Source organism: Megascapheus bottae, chromosome 24 (genome assembly GCF_031878675.1).
Source record: "Megascapheus bottae isolate mThoBot1 chromosome 24, mThoBot2.hap1, whole genome shotgun sequence".
NCBI classification, from domain to species: domain Eukaryota; kingdom Metazoa; phylum Chordata; class Mammalia; order Rodentia; family Geomyidae; genus Megascapheus; species Megascapheus bottae.
This window is the reverse complement of record NC_143532.1, coordinates 24,733,555-24,756,843: the sequence shown is the minus strand read 5'-3', so window position 1 is coordinate 24,756,843 and position 23,289 is coordinate 24,733,555. Positions and strand designations below refer to the sequence as shown.

Sequence of the window (23,289 nt, the reverse complement as noted above, 5' to 3'; positions counted from 1 at the left end):
ATAACAATCCCCCCTCTGTGCCTCCTCCTTTTCCTGGCATGCTTTTGTTCTTTTATAGCAGCACTGGTTGCAGAAATAGGCTGGGGTGGGGGACAGGCAAAACACCTTTAGATCAAAGGCGACTGCCAGGCACTTGGGTAATACTATAGGGGCACCTATAGCATTTTGATACTTGGGGAAGATTAAGAGGGCACAGGCTTGCACCCTCTGGGATGCGTAGCGCTGGGTGGTGAGAGTGGAAGCTGGCCCAGCTGCTGCTTGATGCCAGATTCTAGGGGAATTACCCTTGAATGACAGCGGTTGGCACAATTAAAAGGCCCTTAGGCCTCCTTACGTGGTTTCAAAGCTATGTGCCGGAAGGTGGACTTGACATTTGAGGTAGAGCATAAATTAAATATTTGCTGTTTTGAGAATTAAAAGATGATTTTCTTTGAGGCTGGTGGGGGCCTAGGGTAGAGGCCCTGGGCCTCTACTCATTGGCAAGTTTGAGCTCTCTGTGCAGGGTCTCTGTGCACTCAGTACTCAGGGCTAGCTCAGAGGCCTGAAAGACTGAGCTGACTGAGCTGGCTCAAGTGCTAGAGGCTTTCTTGTAGGTCACTGGGTGAAGATGGGCAAGGATATCTGCTGCCCTAGCGCATCTGTGTGATGGACTCTCTGCTAGACACCTTTACTTTCCTTCAAATCTTTTCCTTCTCCCTTCCCCGCCCCTTCCCCTTCTCTTTTAGTACACTTGAGTCACTCCATCAGCTCTCCCTTTTTTTGTTGGTCATGGGACTTGAATTCTGGGCGTGCATGTGAGTCACCTCACCTGGCTTAGCCCCATTTTTATGTTCGTTATTTTTAAGATGTGAACTTCCCTTATGCCTGGGCCAGCTGGACTGTGATCCTCCTTATTGTGCTTTCCCACATCACTGGGGATGTCAGGCACATGTCTAACACACTTCAGGCCTCCAGCTTCCATTCTGCAATCTTCATTTCCCACGTAGTTACAGGATTACAGACCTGAGCCACCACACCCAGCACTCACCTTTACTGAATGGAATAACGGATGTATGTTCCCTTTCCTGCTTCTCCAGCTGTTGTCTCTGCTTTGTTCTGTTTCCTAGTTCTATTTTTCTAAGGTCTCACATTCCCGAGTGGAAGAGTAGAGCTAGGTCTTTCAAGCAACAGTTTAATTTACCAATAATTACTTAGCATTCATTATTAATCAATAACACTAATGATGATCAGTAATGAGTTGTTACTCTTTATTAATTAATTAATAACTCAGTACCAGGCCCTGGGCATACAGTGGAGAAAGGATACATGGTCTCTGCCTTCCTGTAGCCTCCAGTCTGCTGAAGGGGACGAGAAGCAGCCAGGTGCCCAGGCCTGGAACAGTCAGTGGGAGAAGGTGTGGGAGGAGGGAGGTCCCTGGGAATGCTTACTCTTGACCTTGAAAAACAGGGTGGTGGGCTTGCTTGAAGGCCTCATTGTTGGACAGGGCCAGGTGACTGAGGTGGGCTAGAAATCTTTCCTGGTGCTTAATCTGAGAACGCCCAACACATGGGCTGATCTTGGGTACCTGTTCTTCTGGTCAGGTGCAGGGCACGGGAAGTTAGCAGCCAACATGCCCTGAGCTGATGAACTTGTAGCTCCCTGGAGCTATGCTGGGAGAGGAAGTCAGCTATAGAGCCAGAACCTGATTGGTGTGTGTGTTTGTGCATGTGCGTGTCTAGGGGAATAAGAGGCACCTCAAGAGCCAAGGGATAAGCCAATGGCAGAGAGAATCTCCGTAAGCCTGTACCTGATGGAAGAGGCTCACTGCCTGCCTTTTTTTTCCCCAGGCCAACCAGGGGAATGGGTGAGCAAAGCCGTACTTCCTGAGGTGTGGAGCCCCTCATGCTGGTGGTGAGGGGTACAGAAGTTCTCAGCTTAGGGTCCTTGTAGCCTCACTGCACAGCTGTGGACTCCCTGTGCTTTTTGCTTTAGAAACTTTTGGAATTTTTAGGTCCTTTGTTGGATTCCAAAGCAGACACTTCTGGCTGCTGCCTGCCTGGCTCACTCGTTTGCTTACATGTTTTCCTTTTGTAGCTGTCTCTCACAGACATTCTTCTCTTCCTCTTGCTTTCCCTCTCTCCAAGGAAAGAAAAAGTTCAGTTTCTTGCAAACAAAATACCTGCCCTTCTATCTCCAGGAGAAGTGAGGCCCAGAACACCCTGGAAGAAGTGCCAGAGAGCTGAAGGCCTTGGTTGTTGACTCTGAACTCAGGGCTTTGATGTCACCCTGTTCCGTTTATCCTGGGAAGCTGCCTGCATCCTTCTGGCCTCAGACTCCTTGTGGAGGATGGCCTGGCTCCCGCAGCGACTGGAGGAGAGGCCCGTGTGCTCCCTGTTCCCCTAGGGCGCCTGGCCCTGCTGCCTCTCCTGCCAAACCCAGGTTGGGCTGGGACCCTTTTCTAAACACGCACTTCCAGAGGCATAAGTCATTCTTTGATGACTAGCCGGGCAAGCAGAGGGGCTGTTTATCCATGTGGGTACCCGCCCTAGGCCAGGCGCAGGGAGGAAAGCCTCAGGTTCCTCTCTGAAGTCATCCTTAGCCTCAGTGTGGCATGGGCCCTGGCCAGCCAGCCTGGCTCTGCCTGTGCTGCTGGGTGGGTCCTGGGCTGGGCTTCTTCAGTGGGCCCTGTAGAGTTGGCCCGGGCTTTGCTTTCTCTGCTTGCTGAGCCACATTGGGTTGTGGCACGTGTGCGTGGCTCTGTGTGTGGCTCACACACGTTGGAGAGTCTCAGGTGGGCTTTACAGACAAGACATCTGCCCCTCCCTTCCCTGGGCCTTAGATTGTACAACTAAGAAGCAGGATAAAATCATCTTAATTTAGCAATTGTCCATCAGATGCCTTCTGTTCCACAACTCATGCCTCTGGCACTGTGCCACTAGAGCGTAGACCTTGTCATGACACATGCTATCTGGTAGGAAGATAGGAGTGTGTGCGCATGTGTATATAAGATATACATATACACACAAACACAAATGTGTGTGTCTGTGTATATGTGTATGTGTGTGTGTATGAGACAGAGAGAGAGAGAGAGAGAGAGAGAGAGAGAGAGAGAGAGAGAGAGAGAGAGAGAGAGAGAGAGAGAGAGAGAGAGAAAGTGTGTTCTGAGGCTTGAACTCAGTGCCTGGGTACTGTCCCTTGGCTTTTCATCCAATTGATTCTACCACTTGAGTCACAGCTCCATTTCTGGCTTTTTGGTGTTTAAATAAGAGATAAGAGTCTCGTAGGGTTTCCTGCTCTGGTTAGCTTCTAATTTTGATCCTCAAAACTCCACCTCCTGAGTAGCTAAGATTACAGGTGTCAGCCACTGGACCCAGGGGAAAGTATAAATAATTTTAAAAACAAATTGCCTAATTTAAGTTGTGGTAAAGACTCTCCAAGAGACACCGTGTGCTTTGTGAGTGATTAGTCCTCCTCTGTATGGTGGTTTATACCACAAATGTTTGTCTACCTCTTTGCCATGCACTGTGTTTAGGGTGTTGTGGAAACTGAGGAATACTTGCCCTTTTTTGCCTCGCAGAAATTGAGAGGCTGAAAATGGGGCGGGGTGGGGGCACTGGAGGCATGGCTCTAGGCTCTGAGGAGAGAAATTAGAGGGATTGTCTATGCCTCTAATCTGTTTTTCTTCTCTTATTGCATTGGTAGGAGTTACCTATACACTGAGAATCTTGCGTGTTGTTTATTTCGTTAAGACGCGTTGCTTCTACTTCTTGCCTGCTGAGATCTGTGTGTGCGTGTATATGCCTCCCACTGTTGGGAATTGAACTCAGGACCTGGGTGCTATTCCTTCACTTTTTTGCTCAAGGCTGATCTTCCACCAGTTCAGTCAGCCTCATTCCCAGCATTTTGCTGGTTAATTAGAGAGAAGAATCTCATGGACTTTTCTGCTAGGCCTAACTTTGAGACTTGATCCTCAGATCTCAGCCTCCTGAATAACTAAGATTACAGGAGTGAACAACCAGCACTTGGCAGCTGAGATTTATCAAATCAAGAAAATAGCTGAATTTCACCAAATGCTATCAAGGTGTAGCTATCAAGGTGGAGTAGGTTGTTCTTTTCTGATATGAGCTAGGATTTGCACATGTGACTTAACATTGCTAGATTTCTTAGTGTTCACCTTCTTTCTACTCCTAAATGTAGTCTCTCTTTGTCACTATGGGTTTCATGAGAGTTTGGGAAATCAGCACTCCCTACCCATTGGTTCACTGGCACTGAACATATATGACAAAAATTTACATCTCTAGGGCTAAGAATGTGGCTTAGTGGTAGAGTGCTTGACTAGTATCTATGAAGCCCTGGGTTCGATTCCTCAGTGCCACATAATCAGAAAAAGACAGAAGTGGTGCTGTGGCTTAACTGGTAGCGTGCTAGGCTTGAGCAAAAGAAGCTCAGGGATAGTGCCCTGTGTTCAAGCCCCAGGACTGGGAAAAAAAATCATATCTCTAGTGTAAGGGTTTCCAAAAGGAGGCCACCATGTGAGGTTCAGGCAGAAGAGAACCAAACTGCTGGCCTGCATCAGATAAAGGCATGCAGAGAGAGAACACAGGCTGGGCCAAGGGAGGTGGGATTATCTAGGGGAGAGTGAGGAGGAGGTGTAATCAGGGCAGATGAGGAAGTGACCTCAGAGCCTGGGATCCTTTTTAAAGTCAAGTCTTTGACAGTTACCGGTGATTACTGGTTTGGGGCAAGTGATTTCTGATAAGGCTATATGCTGTCCTTCATGAAGAGGTGTGTGTGTGGGGGGATATTTCTTCCAGGCAGACCTAGAAATCCTATTTTGTTCTTGTTATTATTCTTTAAAAATAAGCATAATGGTTTACATTGTACTAGGTATTACGAGTAATGGAAATGACTTAGCGTGTAGGTTACATGCAAAGAATACACATAATGTGCACTGGCAAATTTTGGTACCTGTGGGAGGAACTTCCCTCCTCAGGATACATTCTTTCAAAATCCGGTTGTTATTACCATGCAGAGCCTTCCCTTTGCAAGTTACTTTAAGGACCGACAATGGGCTGTAAGGACAATGTGAAGGGATAGGACAGAAACTCCAAGAGTGAAGAGAGCCAGAGCAAGATGTTTGGGAGGCAATGGCAGTCAGGGTCTGGGCCTGCTGGCCTTCTCTGTGTTTTAGGCCCAGGTCTTGGTTGAGAGGGAGATCTAAGCAGGCTCTGTGTGAGAGGCCTGTAGGACCGTGGTGGGTGGGGGAGGAGGAATGTGGGGATGGGCTTTCAATTGTATAAATACTTTGCAGGATAAAGGGGAATCAAGTGACATACTGTTGTGTGGGCTCTGTGAGCATCTGCGTGTCTACACCCAGCCTGGCATGGCACTTGGTTCTCTGGATGGGCCCTGGAGGAGGAGACAGACAGGCAGGGGAGTAGGAGAAGTAGAATTTGCTACAAGGTTAAAGAACGGGGACCTTAGAGACCCATGTTCTGGGTACTAGCTGTGCTGTTTTCTAACTGGGGTCTTGGGGCATTGTGTCTGACCTCCAAATCACCAGAAAACAGAGTGGACACAGATCTACTGTAGAAAGTTTGTCCAAGAAGACTCAGAGCTCCAAGCACAGGGGTGGGGAAATCTGACCCAGCTGGAGGTTAACAGCAGCAGGAAACAGAAAGGGTGGGGGAGAGAAGCTGTCCCTGGTCGGCCCTTGTGGGAGCAGTTGCTAAGGAGGGGTTAGGTGGCAGCCTGGCAGAGCTGCAGTCATAAAGGTACGTGGAGTCGGAGCCATGGTACAAAGAGTCTTTCGAGGGTCTCCTGTGAGCTGAATCTAGAGGAAAGCAGGCAAGGGAGCCCCAGGGACTTAGGTCGTGGGGCATAGGGCAACAAAGTGTAGGCAGGGGGTGGTTGGGCAGTAGAATAATTGTCTTTGGGCCTCGGTTTACACATCTGGAGATAGGGATAATAATAATGTTACTTGCTTCTAAGCATAGTTTGGTGGATGCGTGAGTAAAAAAACGGTGACTTCCTGCACATAGTAGGTGCACAGTTCAAGTTAATTGCTTAAGTTGTAAGACCACAGGCACAGGGCAGTGGGCAGTTGGGAGACTTTTTGAAGATAATATGTGAAGAGGGCTGGGTGCTCAGATAGATCAGGGATCTGCAGAGACCAGAGAAGTTGGTTCCTGAGTGAAGCAAGCTGGGTGGGAGACTTCTGGGAGGGGCTAAGAGCTGGGAACAGCAGCCCTGCCTCAAGAGGGCAGTGTCACTCTAGTCACACTCTGCCATCTGTGGGCAGCTCTGGTGTTGACACACTCTGATTATTAAGACAATTTAGACATCTAGATTTATGTAAAACTTTTCCAATGTAAAACTTCTTCTTTTTGTTTGTTTGTCAGTCCTGGGTCTTGAACTCAAGGCCTGAGCACTGTCCTTGGGCTTTCTCAAGGCTAGAGCTCTACCACGTGAGCCACAGTACTGCTTTCAGCATTTTTTGTGTATGTGGTACCGAGGAATCAAACCCAGATCTTTATGCATGCTAGGCGAGCACTCTACCACTAGGCCAAACTCCTGGCCTAAAACTATTTTGATGTTACTCGTGGGGATGCACTTAGCACCCCAGGACTTCAGAGGCTGAGCCAGGAAGATGGTGAGTTCAAGGTTAGCCTGGATGGGCTACATAGTCTCAACTTCCCCACTCCTCTCCCCCGCCCCCCACCAGTTAGTTTTGGGAGAATATGTTCTTTGAATGACTCAGACAGCTGAATTCAGCCTGTGGTGCCCAGCATGAGATTGCTAACTTGATCTATGAGATGCAATTTATGTGTGTTGGTACTAGGGCATGAACTACGTGTCCTAAGCGCTTGACACTTTTTTGCTTTAGGCCAGCAGTGTTCCACTTGAGCCTTACCTCTATTCCCAGCTTTTTTTCCTGATTAACTGGAGACAACAATTTCGCTGACTTTTCTTCATAAGCTGCCTTTGAACCTTGATCCTCATATCTCAGCCTCCTGAGTAGCTGGGATTATAGGCGAGAGCTACCAACACCCTGTAGTCTGAGAGATTCTGATAGTGTTGGTGATAGTGGATATCAACTATAAGGGCAAACAATGAGTTTTTCTTGTTGTGCCTGACACTATCTTCTCTTGTTAGGTCCTTGGATCTGCCACCTGGATCATTTCCCTGCAGTATAGACAACACAAACTCTAAACAAGGTGGCTTTGGGCCTGTAATGGCTTCATTTCGCCATTATCAGTTTTCACACCCACAGAATGGATAGAGGAATTGTTTTTCCTGCAGTTTGATTTGGTCCCTGGGATATTGGGGCAAAAGCCTGTGGTTGGAAGGCTGGTGGACTGCACCTGTTGGGATGAGTGGTATTGCTGGATGCTGTAGCCCCAGGGAAACCTCGGTTTGATCCCTGCAAAATGAGGGCTTCAGTTTCTTTCTGACCAATTGAGGCAGCAGGGAGAATCTATGGGTCACAGGATAGTCTACCATCCTGGAGGAGATGGCCTGCAGATACAGGCTGACCCAGTGCCTGGTCTTGAGTATGGAGCTGGGGCCCTGGCTGGGTAGGGGCATAGCCCTCTTGGCTGGATGAGCTGTCTGTCCATGGGGCAGGGGGAAGGTAAAGTGGAGGATACAGCATCCCTGCTGAGGATGGTTTCCTGAGTTCAAGAGGATGCACAGGCAAGGGGCCCTTGGTCCAGAGGTCTTAGCTGCAGATGGCTCCACTAGGTAGGTGGAGTGTTAGGGCTCCATACCCACTGTCATCTCACATCCAGAGGGACCTTGATCTTGATTTTGTCTTCTGCATGATTTAGATAGACAGTGAGAGCAAAAAGATGATCTAAGAAATCTGTGATTGATCTGGAAGCTTCTTATCCCCTGCCCTGGGAGAAGTCCAGATTAACGCTTTCTCAGGAATCCCTGGGCTTCTTTCTCACTGTTATGTGGCTGCAGGCTTGGTGCCCATGCAGGACATGCATGGCCATTGAGAAGGAGGTGGTCATTGAATAGCTGTGATGCCAAGGCCCTAGGTCCAAACTGTCCTGAGAAGAAAGTAGATGTTACTATTACCTATATCTACTCATGGAGAAACTGAGGCTTTATGTAAGAATCCTCTCACCTTTCCCAGAGTCTTTTGACAAGAAAGTGGATTAGCAAGAGGTAGATTCAGGTCGATCGGATGTTAGATCCATCTTCTAATCAGTGCCCATAGTATTTTTTTTTTACTGCATGTTACAACATCATTCATGGCCCAGGAAGTCAATAAATGTGTAGTATACCAGTATTTTAAAAATGAAGTAGAAAATGACAGGGTAGGAGGCACTTTGAGCTTCCATCTGGTCTAGTGGCAGAGCACCAGGCTAGTAAAGGAGGATACTCTGAGTTCAAACCCCAGTACTTCCCAAATAATAATAATAATAATAATAATAATAATAATGATGATGATGATGATGACAAAAATCAGCATAGAAGTAAATATTCATTTTTTTTTGCGTGAGTTTCAACACACACTTTGTACCTAAGCTTATATGTACAGGAACCCATTATAAACTGTAGGTCATGACAGCAATTAGGAAAACAGTGGCATTTACACACTGCTTTGGGCCCTAAGTCTGGTGTCAGACCTTCACTCTACTTTTCAAAACTGTGTGACTCAGACAAGCTTGCTAACATCTCTGTGTTTCCATTTTATTTTCTGTAGCTTTTTGACTTTGTCTGGGGCAAATACCATGATGATTCTGTGGGTGCTTTCCTGCCCACTTCTTTTTGCTTAGGGAGCAAAAGAATTACAGGTTGATTCCTTGTGTGCCCTGTGCCCTCACCCCTGAGAACCATGTCTAAGTGTAAAGAGCAGCAGCCACACCCTGGAACTGAGGGAGCTGAGGCCCTGGGTCCAGACAGCCTGTGTGTGGCCCAGCTTCACTGTTGGGGATGTGTCATGGACTCTTGTGGCTTTCCTGTCTCCATGTTAGAGGACAGAAGTTCTTTGTTTCTATCTTATGACAAAAGGTCCAAAGTTTTGTGTGTGTGTGTGATGATAGTGGGGCTTGAACTCAGGACCTAGGCACTGTTCCTAGTATTTTAGCTAAGACTGGCTGTCACTTGAGTTCCACTTCCAGACATTTGTTGGTTAATTAGGGATAAGCATCTCACAGATTCTCCTAACCATGACCTCAGATCTTAGCTTTCTGAGTAGCTAGGGTTACAGACATGATCCACGGGTTCTCTGAAACTTAATTGTGTGTGTGTGTGTGTGTGTGTGTGTGTGTGTGTGTGTGTAGATGTAAATCTTTGCAGTGTGGGCAGAGCTTCTCAGGGCATGTACGTGATCCCATTGTGCTGTTGAGATGCTGGGTTGAGGTTGTCAGCAGCCACTGTCCTTTCCTGTAGCTGGGCTTCACTTCTCTCCAGGTGGCCACCCACTTAATGGGGTGGCAGTTTGGGGGAGCCACATTTCTATGGTGGCTGGCCCAGGAATTGGCCATTCTGTATTGTCTGGGAGAAAGCAAACCACAGGTCCAGCTTTCATTTAGGAGAGGGATGGGATGGGACACAGACATGGCAAAGGGGTGCTCCCTGGGGACATCCTCTCAGGGAGAATGTGGAGAACCCAGGCTTTGTGTTCTGAGACAGACTCTTTTCAAGCCAGATGGAAGCAGCCACACTGGCCGTTGCCACCTGAGTAGCTAGGGTTACAGGTGTGAGCTACTGGTACCTGGCTAACATTTTCTCTTTTCCTTTTTATTTCTTTCATACCCTACTTTCTTCCTACCTGCCTTCCTCTTTCTTTCCTTATCTTCTCCCTCCCTCCCTCCCTCCCTCCCGCCCTCCCTTCCTTCCTTCCCTTGACTTGAAATCAGAGCCTAGATGCTATCCCTGTACTTCTTTTCTTAAGGCTGACATCCTCTACCATTTGAGCCACAGTCCATTCCAGCTTTTTTTGGTAGTTAAGTGGAGATAAGAATCTCAGACTTTTCTGCCCAGGCTGGCTTCAAACCATGATTTTTAGATCTCATCCTCTTGAGTAAGTAGGATTATAGGCTTGAGCCACCACCAGTACCTGGCAACCCTTTCTTTTAATATAAGCTTAATCGTTTACAGCTGACTCTGTCTGGCTTTTTAAACTTTAGTGCCTCATGGAACTGTTCTGTGTCAGACCACAGATGGTCTTACTGTCGCTTTGGGTCTGTTCTTACAACAATGGCCATAATTAACTGCCCTGTCTCTTTTATTAACATTCAGGTTGAGTCAGCTGTAGATTAATGGTGCACGTTTCTGGTGTGTGCCTGTCCTTGCCCCATGCCCTGACACATTGCACACCACTGAAGCCAAGAGTTTCTGCTCCTGGCTGTGTCTTCAAAATCCAGGACGGGGGGCCGGGAGTTTGGCCTAGTGGTTAAAGTGCTTGCCTAGCATGCATGAAGACCTGGGTTCGATTCCTTGGTACCACATACATAGAAAAAAAAAGCCAGAAGTGGTGCTGAGGCTCAAGTGGTAGAGCTCTAGCCTTGAGAAAGTCCAAGGACAGTGCTCAGGCCCTGAGCTCAAGCCCAGGACTGGCAAAAAAAAAAAAAATCCAGGACGGGGCCAGCTTCTGGGGAGAGTTTGTTGTTAGCTAAGTGTCACCTCCTCGGTGGCTTCCTGAGGACTCCAGGTTTCAAGCTCATCTCAGCTGGGTTGCCCAAAGGCAGGTTATTGGCTCCTGTCACCACAGAGCAGACTTCAGGCATAGCTTGATCCTGGAGCTCAGGCTCCACCTAGCCCAGTGATCTGAGTCGTAAACTCTGGTTTCTTTTGGGTTGGTCTCATTTTTAGACAGTGTCTCTCTTGATAGTGGTAATTTGTCCAGGCTTCTGTCTTCAGCTGGAAGAAAAAGTTGTGGTGAAAGCCCAGGCTTGCTGGGCTTCTGTTCTGCTCTCAGCCATGTTTTACTCTAGGACCAGACAGACCCTGTGCCCTGGGCAGTCCTGGGGCACAGTTGAAACTTTCCTAAAGAGATACTTCCTTTGGGTCACAAGTTCAAGGCTAGCTTTGGAAAAATTAGTGAGAACCTATCTATCTCAAAATAAAACATAAAAAGGCTGTGGATATAGTTCAAGTAGCAGAGTGCTTGCTAAGCAGGTCCTGGATTCAGTCAACTCCCAGTATTGACAACAAACAAACGAACCCAACCACCTGGTAAGGAGAAAGTTCTGGAGGTCATGGGTGGGTAGGACCAAGAATCCTGGAATAAGGAGGGTGGGGACAGGGCCCCCATGCATAAGGCACCTTTGAGGAAACTGCTTTTTACTATTGGAAGAGCCTTGATGGTTTGCCACCTCCACCAGGCAACCCACATGGGTTACACCCTCCTCTGAATCTCCTAGCCTCTCTGTGATGATGATAGGTGATGACTGCTAACCCACAGAGCAATGACAGCAAGATTGGTAAATGTCCTTATACCTTTGATTCCAGCTTCAGGACACCCAGAGTCCTCCAGGTGCAGAACTCCTGCTTTAGTTTGTAAGGATTTTTTCCCCCTTTTTATAACCTTATTATGTCACTTACTGTCTCCTCTCCCTGTGCGGATCTTTTCCCAGTTCATGGAGCATGGGTCTTAGATATGAACTTGAGGCCTGCAGTTATTCTGTATACTCTTTTACTTTCCTCACCGGTACTGGGGAGCAGACCCCTTTCTTGGAGTTGTTTCCAGCACAGTTAAGACTTAGGATATAACATCACTTTGGACATGTGCTGGTAGCCCCATTAGTTTTTTAGAGCTACTGATACCTTCTAGATGTTTCCCTGGAGCCCATGTGTATCTCTTCCAGTCCTCAAACAGCTATGCAAAGGGCTCACTGGTGAGAAAGAGGCTCAGATAAGTTTATTTTGTCTGGGGCTCTACTGGAATGAACCTTCCTCAGCTAGACTAAGGCTCCAGTGGCCTCCCTGGACATCTTAGACTTAATGTGGTGGTGAGTAGGCATCCCACGTTTGCTTTATGAGCTGTACCTCTTCCCTGGCCAGAGGCAAACTATGGGGGAGCAGCCCACCTGTATTGTGGCCACTTGCAGAAGTGCCTGGATCTCAGTGGAGGCCTTCCCAGCCCCCAAGCCCAGCCTTTGCTTTGCTGCTTGCCTGGCAGGACCCTAGGCTGGGGTGGTGGGTATTGTTCCAGTAGAAATGTGAGCTGGTGCTTTGCTCTGAGCGCATTAAGACACAAAGTCCCTGTGGTTAGCAGCAAATTAATCACTGTGCTCAGGAGAGACCGCCTCGGTAGACATGACTTCATGAGCTTGTCATAACGTCTGCCCCTGCCGTATTTCACTCTCCAAGGGTTTTTGACTTTCAGAAAAGGAACCACAGATAGAGTTACCAAGTTTTACAGAAATATTTTTACTGGGCAGAAGATTGCTTTATGGTGGGAGCCAGTTATTTCAGGAGACAAGCAAAGAGCCCTTTATTCTCACGTTCCGGGGGAGGAAAATATTATGCTAGAGAGCCAGCCTCTTGGATGGGCTGTGGGAGAGCCTGGCTACATTTCTGGAGTCTGGTGTGGGTGCCATGAGGTGCTAGAGGAGGCCCAAGGCCTCTAAGCATGTACCCACTTTTCTCCTCCTTCCCTAGGAACTTTGGGTTTTTCACCCTAAGGATGTGGAACAGGGAAGGGAGGAGGTCAGAGCTGAGCTCTGGAGACAAATAGCAGAGATAGCAGGCGACTTGGGACTGGTGTGTGGTGGGGGAGTGGGGTGGGCAGGTGCACCAGTGCAGAGGCCTGGAGATCCAGGAGTCTAATCACAGCTGGCTCTGCTGTTTATCAGTCATGTGTCTCTGGTTCTTCTATACCAGTGGTACTTCCTGGTGGGCTGTGATCATCTAGATCAGTTGCTTTCTTGTGCTTTACCTCTAGGATACTTGTAGTGATGGTTGGAGCAGAAGCGGAACTCTGGATCTTGTGATCTTGCTTGGCTTTCTTGCTCAAGACTGGCAATCTACCATGCTTTCACTTTTAGCCTTTTATTGGTTCACTGGAAATAGAAGATTCTGATGGACTTTCCTGCCTGGGCTAGCTTTGAACTGCAGTCCTCAGACTTCAGCCTCCTGAATAGCTAGGATTGCAGAAGCAAGCCACCTGTGCCAGGCCGGAACGCATCCCCAGATCCATTCATCTGTGACTTCTATTGCTGCTACTTTGTAGGGCGGTAGGGCCATAAAGCAGGAGGTTTGAACTCTGGACTTCTTTAGCAACTTTGCCTTTACTGATCTTGTCCTTCAAGCTCCAGTTGGTGCCTCTGGTCATGGAGAAGACCAATTTCTCCCAGCCATTAGCGGGAAGATGATGGGCTTCCTTTTCCTGGGGAGGATGAGTCTGCCCCTGTGCGTGGGGACTTTTTGCTCCCCCTTCCCGTGTGGAGGAAGGATGCCTGCCAAAGGTTTTGTTTGTGTCTGGAGCAGCCTCGTGCCTGATAAGGGTGCGGCATCTTTGCTCCTGTCTTGCTCCCAACCATACATAATCCCTTTTAAGTTGGGGTTAGGGAGGGTTGATTTATTTCCTTCTCCTCCCTGCCTCCCTTTCACTATTTAGAATGTGAGGGAGAGTTTATCTTGTTCTCTGGGAGATCTATCGCTTCAGTTCTGGAATGGCATCCAAGTTTACAGAATGGAGTCTGTGCCCAGAGCCTCTGGTAAATATTTTGGGAAGTTGGATTCCGTTGGCATTATGGCCTGTGGGATGGGCAGTGACTGCCATCCCATGACTAAGTAGTTGAACCCAGACTTTACTCATAGTAGCTGAGCACAGGCCTTGTACAGAGGCACCTCAGTACGCAGAATTCCTGCCCAGTATGCTCTTCTGCCCACTGGAAGTTGTCCATGCTTCTGCAGTCCCTACAAATGCATATGCACTTGATCCTGCCTGGTCCTGAGTGCTCTGTTTCTCTATCTCTGCTTCCGCCATGTCTTTTGCCCTCCTCCTTCCTGGTGGCTTCATACCACCTTGCTAATGCATTCTTAGGCTGGCTGTGTCAGATCTGTGGGGGCTGAACAAGATCCATGTGCTCTCAGCCCTCAGTTTCTTCATCAGTAAAATGCAGTGGTACTAGCAGGAGCATCTCTTGGGATGCACATGAGGATGAAAAGATAGTGGGAGGAGGGTGAAGGGAGGAGCCTCGGCTACTGAGCAGGAGGGTTTGGTCAACAGCCATCCTTTGGGATCCTCAGGGTCGGGTTCCAGGTTGCCCCTTGGATGCCCAAATTATCCAGTCTCTTCTGTGAAAGGACGTACATTTTCATATAACTCATGCACACCTTTCTTGTCTATGCATTTTTTTTCCATCTGGAGGTGGCTGAGTCTCTGGATATACTGCCTTTTGCCACTCCTTTGTTTCCTAAGCTGCTCCAAGGCAGAGGACTGCCCTTAATGCCTGTACCCTATGGGCCAGTAGATCATTTGGTGAAGAGTGATGGAGATTCAGTAGAGAAGCTGCTCCAGGATTTGGCTATATGGGTGCTTGGGAAAGGAGGCCTTGGGTCCCTTGACCCCGTTGGCTGTGGTGACCTCTGGGCCAGTGGACATTGAAATGGGGTGGGTCTGGATCACAAAGCACAGGGGATTCAAGGAGTTAAAAGTTATTGTTAACAGTAACTGTTGAACAGACAGTGACACTGTTTGGAAATGTCAGTATTTTTTTGGATATACTGGCTTCAATAACTTAGGATATGTTCACCTGTTATTTTTCAGTATAGCTGCTAAAATATTGGCTTGTGCTCTGTTCCTGTTGACTTGTTGTTCTGTCATTCTTAGTGAGGACAACCTGTGCCCAAGGCAGGAAAAGTTAGATTTTTATTTATTTATTTATTTATTTATTTATTTATTTTTGTTGTTGTGCTGGTATTGGGGTTTAAACTCAGAGACTCTACCTTGCTCAGCTTGTTTACTCACTTGGCACTCTACAACTTCAGCCATGCCTCCAGCCTGATTTTTCACTGGTTATTTTGAGACAGAATCTGGGGTTTTTCTGTCAAGACTGTCTTCAAACTTCAATTTTCTGATCTCAGCCTCCTGAGCAGCTAGGATGACAAATGTGAGCTATCAATGTTAGTGAAAAGTTGGCTCTTTAGATCTTAACATCTTGTTTTTCTAAGCTGCCAAGCATAAATATGTGTATGGTACAGAAACAGGTATGCAGGTTATTTGTGGCATTGACCTTTTATGATGGGGTGATTTGGAGAAATAATTGTCTCTATGAGGAGAGTGAAGAGGTGGAAAATGAGAACTGTAGCTCCAATGCTGACATCCAGGGGTAAGGCTTTATTCTCTGGGTGGTCTCTGGGTTTCTTCACCTGTGCTTCAGTTTCCTGATCTGTGACAGATTAAAATGAGTGGCATGGGATACACTTAGCTCAGCTCTTGCCTCACAGAAAGCATGTTAGACACATATTATTCATACTCTGGGTATCAGGTATGGCTTGGGTTCCACACAGAACAGGACATTACTTCCTATCTGGGAGTCATGCTGCTGAACAGTTTGTGTTGAGGGTAGAACATGGCTGCGGGTGTCTGAGCCCACTCCAGCCTTTGTGACAAGATGTATGAAGTGTCACACTGATACTGGCCAAGGTGGCCCTCTTTGGGCTCACATTGGCAGTGCTAATGTTCATTGCCTTTCCCAGGTAACGGGGTAAAGTGGAGGGGAAGGAGCTGCCCTTGCCAAATACGGAACTTACTGGACAGTTGGATTATAGGTCCCTTCTCCAGCTCTGGGCATTGTCAGTCAGCTGGGTGTGGCCTGAGCTATAGGCACAAGATCATCCTGGGCTAGGCAGACACTGAGATTGTCCTGTGTCTGGTGCTCTGGGAGAGGTGATTTAGAAATGTTAGGTAAGCGAGGCACCTATGGCTGATATCTGAAATCCTAGTGACTCAGGGGGCTGAGATCTGGGGATTCATGATTCAAAGCCAACTCATCTCCAATTAACTACCAAAAAAAAAAAGCCAGAAGTGGAGCTGTGGCTCAAGTGGTAGAGTGCTAGACTTGAACAGAAAAGCTCAGGGACAGCACCCAGGCCCGAGTTCAAGCCCCGAGACAGGCACGAAACAGAAATAAGAACAATACCATCGGGTAGCCATACAGCTGGGATGAGGACAGCCACTGCCCATGGTCTGGAGGAACCAGGGTGTGTGTATGAGGCTTTGGGCATGAGTAGGGGTCTTGGGAGTTTCAGACATCTGAAGACCCAGGGGCACTGTACCTCTCCACCTTGTTGTTTCATACCCAAACCCACCCAGGCAGCCTTCATCTGCTGTGAGGCTGTCTGCTCTGCCTGCCAGACCCAGCACAGCTCTGAAGGCCCCTGGGTCTCAATCTGGGAACCCCAGGCCCTTCCTAACTCTTTGTTCTCCGTCTGACAACCCACAGGTAGACACCGTGTTAATTATGCGACTCTAAGAACCTCAAGTTTGGCTAGGCATCAGTGGCTCATGCCTGTAATCCCAGCTACTTGGGAGGAGATCTGATGACCTCCAGTGAAGCCAGCCCCTAGAGGAAAGTCTGTGAGACCAGAAAACCAGAAATGGTTCTGTGGCTCAAAGTGGCACAAGAGCCTTGAGCGAAAAAGCTCAGGGACAGCACTCAGGCCCTGAGTATAAGCCCTAAGACTGACAAAAAAAAAATAATAGAAAGTATCACAAGTTTGCCACTGTCCCTGGCCTAGTATCAGCTACCATCAGATTAGCCCCTGATCGTATCTTCTGCTTTTCAGCCAGGTTGATCTTAGTTGAGGGAAACGTCCCACCCTATCCACAGGGCCTTTGTGTATGAGCTTTGTCTGCATAAGATACTTCCCTTCTCCCTCCCTGGTTCTTTCATCCTTAGGGTTACGAGTTCCATGTCTGCAGTTTCCCTGAACCTCACTGGGCCAGTTTCCCTCTTTGCTGGGGTTTCTTCACCTCATATTCTGATCCTTCTACTTCTGTGATGGTCTTCATCATTGGTCACTTGGTCATCTCCTCATCTGTCAGCTGTGCCTGTGTGTGCGCGTGCATGTGTGTGAAGAGGCTTGTCTTCATGATCCTTTGGATCTTTGCCTTTACAGATATGTAGTACCCTGAGTGTGGCCGACACCCTCTTTGAGCTCTGTGGCTGAGCCAGCCCGGGCTGGCTGGAGTCTGTTCTTGTCTTTTATGCTTAGAATCACCTGAGGGGATGAGAGAAGAACTGACCTGGTTCAGCCTTGGTAATGCTGGGCCAGGAATCTGAGAACTCTACAAAAACATAGGGCTGTATCAGCCCTTGGGCCTAGAGATGGAGGGGAGATCCCCCCCCCCCAGACAACCAATAGGGTGTCCTTGCACAGGGTGGAGGGGAGGGGCTGCACAAACAACTGTGGACTGTGCAGGGAGAGCAACTCAGGAGGCTCTCTGTAACTCATGGGCACATATATTGTGCACGTATAAAACAGGTGTGCATATAATCCACTTCAATTTTGAGTATCTTCCCACCTCTTTGGGGGTAGGAGCTTCCATTTTGATTTCAGAGCCTGTGGCTCTGAGTGGCACAGGCTTTCCTCTGGGTTACCTGGATATATAATTCTAGAACTCCTCAGCAGATCAAAAGCCATGTTCTTTCCTATGCTTGTTCTGTTTCTCCTATTCGTATGAGGTCTTGGTTTCCTTGCCTTGCCCAGCCAATGTACAGCGCCCAGACCCTGAGTCACTCTCGATGTCAGATTCGGGGCTGAGGTGTCCTGGGAGGGCCTGTTTAGTTTGGTTGACATTTCCAAGGGCTGCTGGGCCTCCCTGGTGCCCTGGCTGGCCAGGCGAGCTGTCTTCCCCCAGGGACTAAATTTAGGAATCGTTGGGTCTTGGCTAGACCTCGTCTTGTGTTTGGAAAGTCTCCATCGTGTTCCTCCTGCTGTTGGTGGTGGCCAGTGGCCGGCAGCTGAATGACAGTCCTGCCATTTCCTGGCCAGCTCTGGCCTCAATTGATCTTGTCGGAGCTAATTAGTAGCTGGCTCCTGGTAGGCAGAAGGAGCTGTACTGGGTGTGCCAGGGGCTGGGGGGTCCCCCCCCCCCATCTTGCTGTGTGTCAGGCACAGACCCCGAGATGGAGGTGCGGGGTTTTCTTTGGCACTTACTGAGCAAATGGCTCCGTCTCCCTTTTCTTCTGAGCTCTGTAAAAATAAAAAGTTAAAAGACCCTAAAGTTTGAACAGTAAAACCAAATACATGAAACCAAGCTGTTTCCATGTGGAGGCCACGGGCTGTGAACACCCAAGTTTGAAACTTCCTCTCTTTGGAATTTATGGAAGGCTCGGAAACTTTTTCCTTTTTCTCTTTAAACATCAGAATTGGCTCGGGGCGTTCTTTAAAAGCATAACTGGTGCTGCTCACAGCTTGATTTAGCACTGCTTGAACACAATAGTGACTTCTGAGGCTGCTCTCTTCAGAGAAGGCCACGCGGCTGCTTCATGACACCAGTAAGACGGTGTGTGTTTCCCCTTCGCCCACAAGTGTATTCTAAGATCCGTCCCGCTCTCCACTGCCCTCCCCCACTAACCCAGATTCTCGCTGCGAGAAGAGAAGAAGGGAAACTTGCTCAGAGCTGCTCTAACTAGGGGCTGAAGGCAGAATAGGCTTAAAAAAAAAATCAAGGCATTGCACTTGCTACACGGAAACTCTACCACTTGAGTGAGGCATGCTCTCAGGCTTTTTTTTTTCTTTAGTTATTTTAAAGGTAGGGTTTTGTGGTTTTGCCTGGAACTAGCTTCAGACCACCATTTTTCTTACCTACCTTTCCTCTTCAGCATAGCTGAGATCAGAAGTGAGAACCATCATGTCCACTTTGGTGGTTGAGATGGGCATCTTGTTCACTTTTTGTCTGTGCTGGCTTTGAACCAAATAGTTCACAAACATGAACTATTGTGTCTGGCCAGGAAAGGGTCTTCCAGAGGGGTCATGTGACCGGGAGATACTGACTCACAGGGCAGGCAGTTCTTGGGCTACTTCGTGGGTCAGAATGGCTAAGGGCCAGCTGGATCCTGATTGTAGGGACGGGAGAGCAGAGGAGGGGGTGGCACCTACAAAGGACTGGTTCTGGGTGCCTGGAGATCAGTTTATTGTCCTGAGAGAAGGTGTTAGAAGGAAGAGTTCTTGCCCAGGTGATGTTGGAATAGTGACCCCCAAGATCTGAGACCCCCTTTACCTGTCTGTCTTTATTGTGTGTGTGCTTTTCACATCCAGGGCTCCTTCCCTGTGGCACTAGAGTGTGGCCTTTCTCCCAGGTGAGCGCTTGATTTCTCATTTCTCCTTAGGCTTAGCAGTGGTCAAGGTGAGTGTGGACCTGTACCTGTGTTTAGAAGATGTCACACAGTAAAAGAATTTAATAAACGCTAGGAGTGAAGTTCTGTGATGGATGCTCTGCTAGCATGTGTGAAGTCCTGGATTCCAACCCCATGACCCCAAATAAATGTAACTCATTGCCTAAATTTAAAAAGGAAGATGTGGTGCATAAAAACCCAGTTTTGAGAGGTAGAAATGGGAAATCCACTAGCCTGATGAGGGCATGGCTGGAAGCATTTAAGGCAGGGTTACAGGCTTGTGAGGAATTTGGCAGCGACTGGGTGTATTCTTCACTGGTGTGATGGTGGGAAGAGCCTGGGGTGTGCCCACATACCCTGCAAAGACCTTAATGTCTGAGGTTGTGAACCCTGCCTCAGGGAAGCACTCAGGCTTTACTCGGCCATAGAGCCCACCATGTCCATTGCCTGGGCTTGAGAATATTCTAGAAGTCCTTGAGATTGGCTGGTAGCTTCCTGACTTATTTCTGCCTTTTTTCAAAGGTGGGACTGTATGCTACTCTGTCTTCCTACCTCCAAGGAGCCCACCCAGTCTTAACCAAACCTGGGCCACATAGATGCTTGGTGGCTGAGAGAAGCGTGCAAAGTGTTGGCAAGCCCAGAAGGGAGTTGGGAGAAGTGATGTCCTCGCCATGATGTGAAGGCATCGGTCACTTCCTCTCTTCCTCTACCCAGACAGCAAAGCAGATGCAAAGCCCAGGACTGAGACTGCCTCCTTGAGATGTATATTGGCTACAGATGAGGACTAGGATTAGAGGTTCTCAGCCAAATGGCTGTGGCTGTGTAACGCTTGATTAGGAGACCCAGCCCTGCTTGGCAGAACGATCCTGCCTCCCTTGGTGGAGAGGGTGGCTTGGAGGGTGGATTTGGGATGGTAGCCCCAAGTTCATCAAAATGCCACCATGGGCCCATAAGAGCTGCAGGCTCCCCAGTGCCACAGCCCCAGTTAGGGTGCTAGGAGGGAAGCCTGAGCTCTAGCACACGGCTGCAGGACAAGGCGAGAAGTGATTTGGGGAAGAGGGGAGCAGTGCTCCAGAGGAGGAGGGGCTGGTGGAAGGGGCAGGGCAAGTCCCCACCTCTTCACCTCCCCACCCGCCCTCACCTGTTCCTGCACATACTGAATGTATAAGAGTGTTCAAAATATCTTCACAGAGTTTGCTTGGCTGGTAGTCTGTTTTTCCTAAAATTGTTTTCATAAATTATTGTATTTATTTATTTTAAATGTTTTTTTATTGTCAAGGTAATGTACAGAGGGGTTATAGTTATATTCTTCAGGTCGTGGGTGCATTACTTCTCGCACATTGATTCGCCTTCTCATGTTTTTCTCCCCATTTCCTTTCCCCTGCCCCTCCCCATCATCTTATTTCCCCCCCTTTCCTTCCCTATTTCAAATAAACAAATAAGTGTATATACAATACACTAGGAACAAATTCAGATACAGTAACCACATATAGATTAACCATAAGGGGAAAAAAAGAGAAAAGAAATAACTTAGTACATTAAGAACAGCAATCACAAAGATAAACCTCTTGTTTCCATATCCTAGAGTTCATTTTGTTTAATCTCATCCTCTATGACCATATGTACATAGCTTTTGAGCTATTATGAAGTTATTTTTTAAGGAAAGAATCACCTTGTCAAGTGCCATGTAAAAATCTATACCAATAAACAACTTGATGAGTTGGGGAGGGGGTATTTGTGAAGCCATTACCACCACCATAGGCCTGTCTATCACCTCCGGAAATTTCCTCCTGCCTCCATCATCACCATTATTATTATTGTTGCTAGGTGTGATATCAACCCTTAACATAGATCTACTCTTATTCTCTAGTGTTACTAGCTCCAGGCTGTTTGTAGCATAGATCTCCACAGAATGTATGTGTCTTGCCCAATCCAAACTTCCTTATCTTTCTCCTGTCTGCTTCCCCATCTGCTCCCCCTTACTGTCTCCACTTTTTCTCCTCTCCCTCATCTATTCCACATTTCTCAGTCCACTTTCCTTTCCTCTGTTTTTTCTTCTCTTAGTCTCCCTTCCGCCTTGGCTCTGAGAAACCACTAATCTGCTCTCTTGTTTTTCTGAGTTTGATTTTAGATCCAAGTGAGGCATGCACCACTTTGTAAGTCACTCTTGGTCAAGACGATAAGTGAGTCAATGTGTGAAAAATTGAGGCCACAATTCAAAAAGAAACTGTGCAGTTTTATTTGGTCATAACAAACACCAGAGGTTTAACATCAACCTTCATCTGCTCGACCTTCTGGTGTTCAGATGGGCTGCAGGTGGGAGACAGGGCAATTGTACTTAGCAGGTGGTTTTCCTGAATTGTTTTGCCTGGAGCTATTCACTATGGTGAGCATTAATTTTCTTGACCCACACTGTTTTTCTTTCTTTCTGTTCCTGTTTTTAGATGGACTAACCCTAATGTGGTAGAAATAAGCTTGATGGTACAGTGGCCCAATCCACTAGAATTTTAATTGGCATTCACCTTGTAGTCCAAAACAGGTGGCTCAGGCCCTTAGGGTTTTTTGCTAACCCAGGCACCTTCCGTCTTTTGGCTCATTCTTCTGTCAGGGTCCCTGGGCTCTGCTTCTAGCCAACAGTGGGCCGAGATCACCATGATCCCTGCATAAGATCCCAGCCCAACTCTTACTCGCGTTCCTTGGTGGGAACTAGTTCTGTGGCTCCAGTCTGATGGCCATTGGGGCAGCCATTTTCCAGTGACATAGCACACCTAGCAGTTGGGGCAGGGATCATGGAGTGCTATCTCTGCTGCAACCTCAGCTTGAGACACCTCCTGAGTTTCTTTGTAGCTGGCGATGATCTCACAGCTGGCTATGTCTAGGTCCACGTTCTAGAACCATGTGGAGTGGCACTGCCCCTGGAGGCCGCTGACACCCAGTCCGAGAAGTGGATGTAGGAGGTCCTTCATCATTGGGAAAGTGCTCGGGTTCTTGGTAGCCAGACACCTCTGGACAGCTAAGGAGGTAACCTGGTCATGTCCGGGTCATTGCTCTGATGATACCTCATTGGGTCAGAGTGGTGTAGGTGCCCTAATGAAGTCACTGCACCCCTGGACTCATCATTAATGATGAACTCACACTGGAAAGAATCCCTGGCTGCTGACCCATGGCCTCCGGGAGATTCTAACCAGGCCATCCCTGGGCACACATTCTGTACTTGCGCCATCTCTGCTTGTCTCTCCAGGTGGGTTTTCTTTGTCCCTGTTATTTGTGGTTTTTCTGCTTGACCACAAGCCTGGTTTCTGAAAGGGAACTTCTGGACTGTTAGCTCCACACCACTATCCATCCTCTTCAAGAACTGGCCTCCCGCGCCTCCCAATGTGTGCCAGCCTCAGATCTCGCCCTTCACATGTGCCAGGGCAGCCAGAGCAGAGGAGAGGACACAGTACTGAGCACCCACACCAGGCTAATCTGTGATTCTGGAGGCTCTGGGGCATGTGATGTCACAGCAGGGGCACCCAGGGGATGCTGTATGCATGCTGGGTGCCTGGCAGTGCTCTCCCTGGACTGCCCTACACATCACTTCGAAGGAATTCTTTGGCAGGACCAGGCAACAACAGCCATGTAAGAAGTGTCACTCTGTCCCCTTTGGCAGAGATTTGCCTCTGGGCTGAATCATGCTTCAGAAAGATTTTATTTGACCCACTCAACTTTTTTTTAAAAAAGTGAGCAAACATTCAAAATAAACCAACAAGTACAATTTCACCTAAACATTCAGGTTTGTAACTTTGGCTTTAAGATGGGAAAAGTTGTCATTTCCCATTCTCCACCTTCTTTTTTTTCTTTGTTCTCCTCATCCTCCTCCTCTTCTTCCTCCTCCTCCACCCCTCTCCTTCCCCCTCTTTCTTTTTCTTCTTTTCTTGTGGCACTGGGAATGGAACCCAGGGCCTTACCAAACACTCTACTACTTAGCTGCACCCCAGTCCTTGCTGTTTTGGAGGAC

The 23,289-nt window shown here is 48.0% G+C and overlaps 1 protein-coding gene across 2 annotated transcripts in view; it reads left to right on the top strand.

Annotated features, from left to right (window-relative positions):
- The window catches only part of Nkd1 (NKD inhibitor of Wnt signaling pathway 1), a 74,012-nt gene that overhangs the window by 5,128 nt on the left and 45,595 nt on the right, over positions 1-23,289 (top strand). Inside the window, exon 1 of one of the 2 annotated variants that reach the window (XM_090357664.1) lies at positions 22,233-22,310. The exons of the other annotated variant lie outside the window; for it this stretch is intronic. The gene's annotated coding sequence lies outside the window, so the exon portion shown is untranslated. Of the gene's footprint in view, positions 1-22,232; positions 22,311-23,289 lie in introns of those variants that run through there. 2 annotated transcript variants of the gene reach the window in all.